The following is a 7,299-nucleotide window of genomic DNA, read 5'->3' on the forward strand; positions in this document are numbered from 1 at the left end:
CAAAACTGTTGTATATAAACCTGAATCTGGTGCTTAGCATCCGTCAGCTGTACTGTCCTGTCAGCACAGCCTGAGGTGCATCATTGGTGCAGTTTCAAATATAACCATTCAAAGTGACCGTGCACTCTCACTTCAGCGTTCACACCGTTCAAACTCTTGTTTCTGTGTCTCGGCGGCGAACTCCTATCTGAACACAAAGCTGGAGTCCTTCTCCCCTGTTTGAGGTTCTTTGTTATAAAGCGGATGTTGTTTTTTGCTAATAACACGTGCGCGCGCACACGCACTTGCTCGACTGTTGTGTTGGCCTACTTAAACATCCAGACACCTGACTGAGTGACGGTGTCATGCTGCACCTCTGTGAAACCTGTTGGGTCAGGCACTGTGGTTCCATCCTCATTATTATTATTATTATTGTTATTATTATCATCATTATTATTATTATTATTATTAATTTTGATAAAGAAAAATAAAAAATGCTTTCATTTTGCTCCAGATGCGCCTGCCACCGACAATAACCCAGCATTTCAGAGCCTGAAAATTGAGCAGTTTGGAAACACTGCTGACTCAGTTTTCATTTTAATCCTGGACAGAAAGAAACCAAGACTTTTTTTTAAATTGTTCACCCCCTGATTGATTGTTAACTCAATTACAAGCGTGCTCTCAGTTTCACCTCGCTGTCAAGTCTCATCACAGAGATCTGTCCTTGTTTCACCGTTGTTGTTTCTCGCAAACGATGGCAGAGGAGAGAATCTGCTTCCCATTCACACCGACATATGTTTGTGCATGTGTGTCGGTGTGGATGTTGATCATACTGCTGACGCGGAGCCTAAAAAATAGGTCGACCTCTCTGAAAATGCTCATCTCAAATGAAATCTTAGTAGCATTTACACACGTAACACATAAAGTTTCCCACTCTGCACAGCAAACAGTGGCTGTGTGTGTATATTAGCTTGCCGGATGTGAATCCAGCACTTAATAGGGCGTACCTGTGCTGTGCCTTGGCACCGAGCAAAAGTTTGTTTGTGTGTGTGTATGTGTGTGTGTGTGCGCGCCTGTGTGGTCACCCCATCTGTAAGTAAACCAAATATCATTTTCACTATGCAGTCACTCAAACCATGTCGGCTTGCTTGGATGGAGAGAAAAAAAAAGAAGCCTCCTGTACATACACAGATAAAGTTTGAGTTGGCGACAGTTTCAGTCTCTCTCCGCCCGCTCACCTCTAGTTTACAGAGGAACCAGAGAGTAAGAGATATGTTTTGAATGAGCTGACAAATGTTTAAGGATTGTACTTGGGGTCGGGGAGGGATGTGGCTCGCACTGGGGTTTGTAGAGTCCGGGAGTAAATACAGATCAATGCTGTAAAGTATATCATCAACTGCATGTTATTGTCACCGCTGTAACTGCTCTCGTTTTTTGTTTTTTTTGTTTGTTTTTTCTTTTCGAGACGACGGTTGGTGGATTGGGTTGGGGATGCACAAAACTTTATCCTTATTTATGATTTTTACACATATTATAGACTGTATTTTTTGTTTGCGAAACAAATATGAATTTTATGATGGTGTGCTTTGGAAAAGAGTCACATTTTTTTTTTGCCTTTTTTTCTTTTTGGAAAACTTTGCAATATTTGTTCTTATTTTGGACCCCGTAACTCCTAGATTATGAGGAAGAGGAGAATAAGCTGTATCTTTAGGAGCAGACAGTGTTTGTTTGAAAAACGTCCTGTTTCCCCTCAGTCACGTGCCGTCTTTTCTTTTCATTGAGCTGTGTGATCGAGCAAAGTGTGATGTTTTTTTGTCTACCAAAAGTCTTTTATTGATCATAATTATTATTAGCTTTTATTTTTTTTGTTTTTATTATGATTACTATTATTACTGTTATTTTTATTATTATTATTATTATTATTATTATTATTGTTATTCAGGGCAAAGATGACACCAAATTGAACAAAAATAGTTTGTCTTTTATAGAGGTTTCTTTACCCGGCAGAGTGGAGTCATCACGCTGTAGTCCACCTCATTTTTAAACTGCCGCGTAAAAAAAACCACCTCTCAACTGAAAGTCTAATAGTATTTTGTTTGTTTTTTTGATCCAATAGGATCAATTAATTTGTTTTTACTACAGTTAGGGTCATAAAGCGTGTGCTGTTATTTTTTCTTCCTTGTTCCCTGTTCATCCCTGCTCACTCCTTTTGGATTTGATTTTATTTTATTTCATGGGTATCATTTTTGTTTCTTCCTGGTTTGTCTGATGCTGTAGTATTGAGCTGGTTGGTCTAATACCAGAGCCCCAAAATGCTGAGACTGTCGTGACTGATGTTGCACTTGTGATGGGTTTTTATTTTTGTTAATGTTTTGTGTTGCAGATTTTGGGATTGTTGTGCATCGAGGAGAATATTTCCCTTATTTTTCTTAGTCACAGCAGTTGTTTTTATCAATCACATAGATCTGTCACACAGAACAAGATAATGATTCAACAGTGTATTTTTTTCACTGATATTTATTTATTGGTCATTCGTATGTTTATGTCTTTTTTTTTTAATGGTTATTGCCTTTTCATGTGGAGGGCAAACAGGACTCGAGATAGAGGAGTTCTCTTTTATTGGCATTTACCGTTGTGCACAGAAAGCAAAACGTTGGCGTCAGTCCTCACACTAACGTACAGTCTATAGATGAACAGGTTACAAAAACAAAAGTAAACTTTCGATGGTTTAAAGCCACAGCATGGTGTATTTGAAACGCGTGTGTGCTTTGCTCATAACTCAGTTAAAGCTTGTGTTGTTTGAAACCTGGATGTTTTTAATTAGTAAATACTGAATCCTGCTACAGGCGGACATCATTTTCTTTCATTTTGTTCATTTTGTTTTTTAGGTTTAATGCATTTGAGCTGATGATAACTACTATGATAGTGGACTGATTGGCTTTTTAATAATGTGCACTCCCTGTATGCAGATTGGGACACCCCTGCTTTGAAGTGTCATTGAGGTATTTTTTTTTATTTTATTTTTTAAATGCGGTTCTTGGTCTAGATTGCATGAGTTTGCAGGACCGGGGGGGAGAATTGACTTAATTCACTGCTGTTGCAGTTCAAAGGCTTCTTGTATGTACGACACCACAGATATATTGTCGCCACAGTTGTATCACTCGACACAGCTTTACTGCCCCTTTCTTTTCATTTTTTTTTTGCCCCCCAGTGTCATTTCAAACAGAATAAATGCCATTATATTGTGAATACCTCAGGACTTTTTTGGAGAAAAAAAATAAAATAAAACACTTAAAAATCAAATAAATAAGTAAAAACCTCATAGAAATGTTCATGGGTCGTTTCTTTAAAGTGGTGTGTAGTGTTGACCTCTGTCAAAGGAGTTCCCACAAGGCTGATTAAGCACATCAGCTGCACAACGCTCTATGCTTCTCAGTGTATCAGTGTTTCCGTGTCTGTAGTAGGGGTGGGCTTAAAATATCGATTTGGTGATATATCATCGTCCTTCCTCCTGCAACACGATAATCGATATGCCAGGGCAAATATTGGTATTTTAATTGACAAATGAAAATGCTCTAAAGTTAACAGTCCCTGCCAATTTCACCTGCGGAGCGTCAACACTTCATGTTTGTTCACATGAATAAGAGAAACTAGAGCGGAAGTTACCTACTGAAGAAGAGGGAGTTTACAGCAGAATAATGGCAGAGAAAAGCTACGTTAAGAGACGCTCCATCCACTTTATGCACTTTGTTCTCTATGTTGTTAAATATAGAGAAATCCTGCACTTTTCACATACGCTTTGTTTTCTTAAGTTATCGTGATGTATCGCTATATGATTGTCTTGTAGTATATTGATTATCACAGAATCATCGGATCGTGATATTATTGGTACCAGGGAAGAAAAACTAGGCAGTAGTCCAGAGTGGGTGATAGAAGATGTCCACTAGAGTTTTAGAGCAAGATCATCCAAAAAAATTAAGATTCAGATAAATAAGATAAGAAAAAAGGATTTATTTTTACAATTATTGCTAAATGAAGTTAACCTTTACCACAAAATGCAGCACAATTTAGTTTTAGTTGTTTTTGTGAAAAGGTTTGCTGCTTTTTCAGATCATGTACGACACTATAGTAAAATGGTTTTGTCCCTGTCACCAGTGAACTTTTATCTTAAATAGTCATTATCTCAGTGTTCATCAAACATAATTGTGAATAATATTTTTGCCATGAACCCAATTCTAAATCCTTGAATGGCAGCTACTATTCTTTGTTATAAATTATAAATGATTATAAGTTACACAGTGGGACATCATTTTTTTATATATATATTCTATTGAATACATTATCACTACACTATTAAATATAAATATAAACAATCATCCCCCCTTTTATTCCAATGACATATAAACATAAACACAATTATACCTGTTCTCTATATGTATATATACGATATATCCTCATCCATACATCTTTATATCTTAAATATAAATTAATCCAAATCTTTTCCCCAGAAAAGAATAATTTATATTTTGATTTCAAGTTTTGTAGATGCAACACCTCCAACGACCACCAGTGGGCATCACTTTATGAAGCACAGCCCCTGTCCAAGCAGAGATGATCCTGATGTCATGGTTATCTGTGGACATGTGCCCCCCATCATACAGCTGTTTTCCTTCTCTTTGTGATACGTAATCTGAGCCTCATGTGTGAAATCTGAGAATATATGCAATATTTTTCAATCTCAGACCTTCTTCCCAAATATACAAACGATAGATGGCAATACTAAAAATTGAAGAACATGCAGGTAGCAACTGCAGGGTATGAGTTCCAGTGCTGTCCACAGCAGGGAGCACTACTCATGTCCGTGTAATCTGAGGCCATAATCTGAGACCTCAGGTTGGTGTTTAACCTGTGACATTTACAAACTTTGTGCTTTGTGTCAAATAAATTATTCTCCTATAAGCAGAGCAGCACTATGTGACTGCCCGGGGTGGATTTGGACAAACATCTGTAAGTGTACCTGCCTCATTCATCTAAAATAATAATAAGAAAATGTCAAATGTTTGTCTGTTCGTCACCGACAGGCTCAAACACGTCTGAAAATAAACGTACACACAAAAGAATCCTCTCCCTCTTTTCTGCTGTGGCCTCTACACTTTCTCCCTCAGTGAAATTTACCAAAATTACCTGCATGACACGACATGACTCGACACAACAGTGCTTCAGCTGTGCCGTATAACACTTATGCAACAACAGATTGTGCTGATGTTAACTCGCATGAATCAGTGTCTCTGGAAGAGGAGGGCTTGTTGTGGTTTCTGCCAGACATTACGCACTGCAGCTTTAACACTGATCACTGACCAGGATTTGTTTCAAGTTTTCAGTCAACACTGTTGAAAGTACTAGTAAATCAATGTGAGGAAGGTATGACTTTATAATTAGCTTTATACATAGAATTTACAAAAATATTTGCAGAAGGATAGAAGCAAAGAATGCCAGACAGAAGAGTTGTTAAATAATAATTAACGCTTAATTAACCCTTAGTATTCATGCAGCACAGATCTGTGTCACAGGTGCATGTGTTAATTCACTACTCCTTATATGGACATCCTGATGTGTGTTTATAGGTCAAATCTTAGGGCTTTACAAAATGCTTTTTCGTGTTCATGTGTGTTGTTGAGTGAAAGTTATATAGTAAGTGAAAATGGAAGAAAAACAATACTTTAGATTGCCTATAGGTTGTGCTGAGAAAAGGATAGGATAAGTCGCTCTATACTGCACATTCCTATAACCTCTGTATATACGTTTTAATGTAGTAATGGGAAAAAGCATATGTCAAAAAAACGAATCGTGGCTTATTGCAGTTTGATAGTTACAATAACTATGATTTTCCATTTTTTTCTTACACCAAAAGTTATTTGCAAATTTGATGAGACTATAACCCATGAGTCATATTTCTCAAATCAATGCACATCACATGTTAAGTCTGGCATTTATCTGAAGTGAATGGGACAGTAGTTACCTTAACATGTGCAACAGAATGGATGTGTCCCTGCTCCTAATTATCAAATAAAAATTAGAAAATTAAGTGTTCTTTTAAAAAAAGACCCTTGTGCTCAAGAAAAAAGGTTTAAATGTGCCAAAATGATCGAGCCTTCAAATGAACAAAGTGAAAGTGAAACATGTCTTTCATACCCTGGATTATAGAAAACACTGACAAACACAAAACTCCCTGTACCTTTTGAAGTGTTGCTGTGCTGTGTTGTGTTGTGTTGTGTTGTGTTGTGTTGTGTTGTGCTGTGCTGTGCTGTGCTGTGCTGTGTTGTGTTGTGTTGTGTTGTGTTTATGTTAGAGATGGTTTAGGGTTAGTTTACAGTTAAGGTTAGAATAGAACTCCAAGAAGTGAATGTAAGTCAATGCAATGTCCTGTGAAGTCATGAAAACCCACAACTCCATGTGTGTGTGTGTGTGTGTTCTATATCATTCATGCTGCAACATGCTGTGCTTCCATTTCTATCTCCCAATCTTTAAAGTAGGACAGGAGGAGAACAGGAGGAGAACAGGAGGACCGGGGCTCGGGGTAATGATAGGGTTTGAAAGGAAATTTTACACCAAAGCACACACACACACACACACACACACACACACACACACAACAATAGTCCACGCCTCCTTCCACCTCTCTGCTCTGCAGCCTCATCTCTGTTGTGGATTTTCTTTCTGTCTACTCTCTCTGACCATATATGGAAGGAAATTTAACTAAAAGCTGATTGGTGGATGGGTGAGCAGAGTGCAGGTATACATTTCTTCCTGTTTGAACTCACTCCACGTCTCTTTTTGTTTTTGCATGTTCAGTTTACAGTCATGGCTTATCTTTAATATTTTTTTTACAGGGAAAATACAACAGTGAACCTCAACAAACTTTGTGCAATCCTAAAGAACTGCGTACTGTTGCATGAATCAAACTCATCATCAAATATCAAAACATGTTCCAGACAGATGGCAGACATGCTGATTTACCTTCTTTCACTTTCTTGTCCCCACATTTTTTTGGTCCATTTTTCCACCGTGGACACATCAGCAGTGCCACACCCCTGCTCCTGTTGCACGTTCAACAATGACTGTATCCCAACACACATTCCCTCTGGGTCTGTTTTCACCAGATCCTTTATAGATCCACTATAGTGTGCTTCACAATAATGTGTTACTGTTTTTAAGCAGTGTCAAACAGGATTATAGGCTGTACACAAATGTTTAGTTGTACAGATATTTCGAATACCATTGCAACAACTTGTTTCATTATGTTCATTAGTTTGAAGTATT

The sequence above is a fragment of the Solea senegalensis genome, linkage group LG6 (genome assembly GCF_019176455.1).
Source record: "Solea senegalensis isolate Sse05_10M linkage group LG6, IFAPA_SoseM_1, whole genome shotgun sequence".
Lineage (NCBI taxonomy): Eukaryota > Metazoa > Chordata > Actinopteri > Pleuronectiformes > Soleidae > Solea > Solea senegalensis.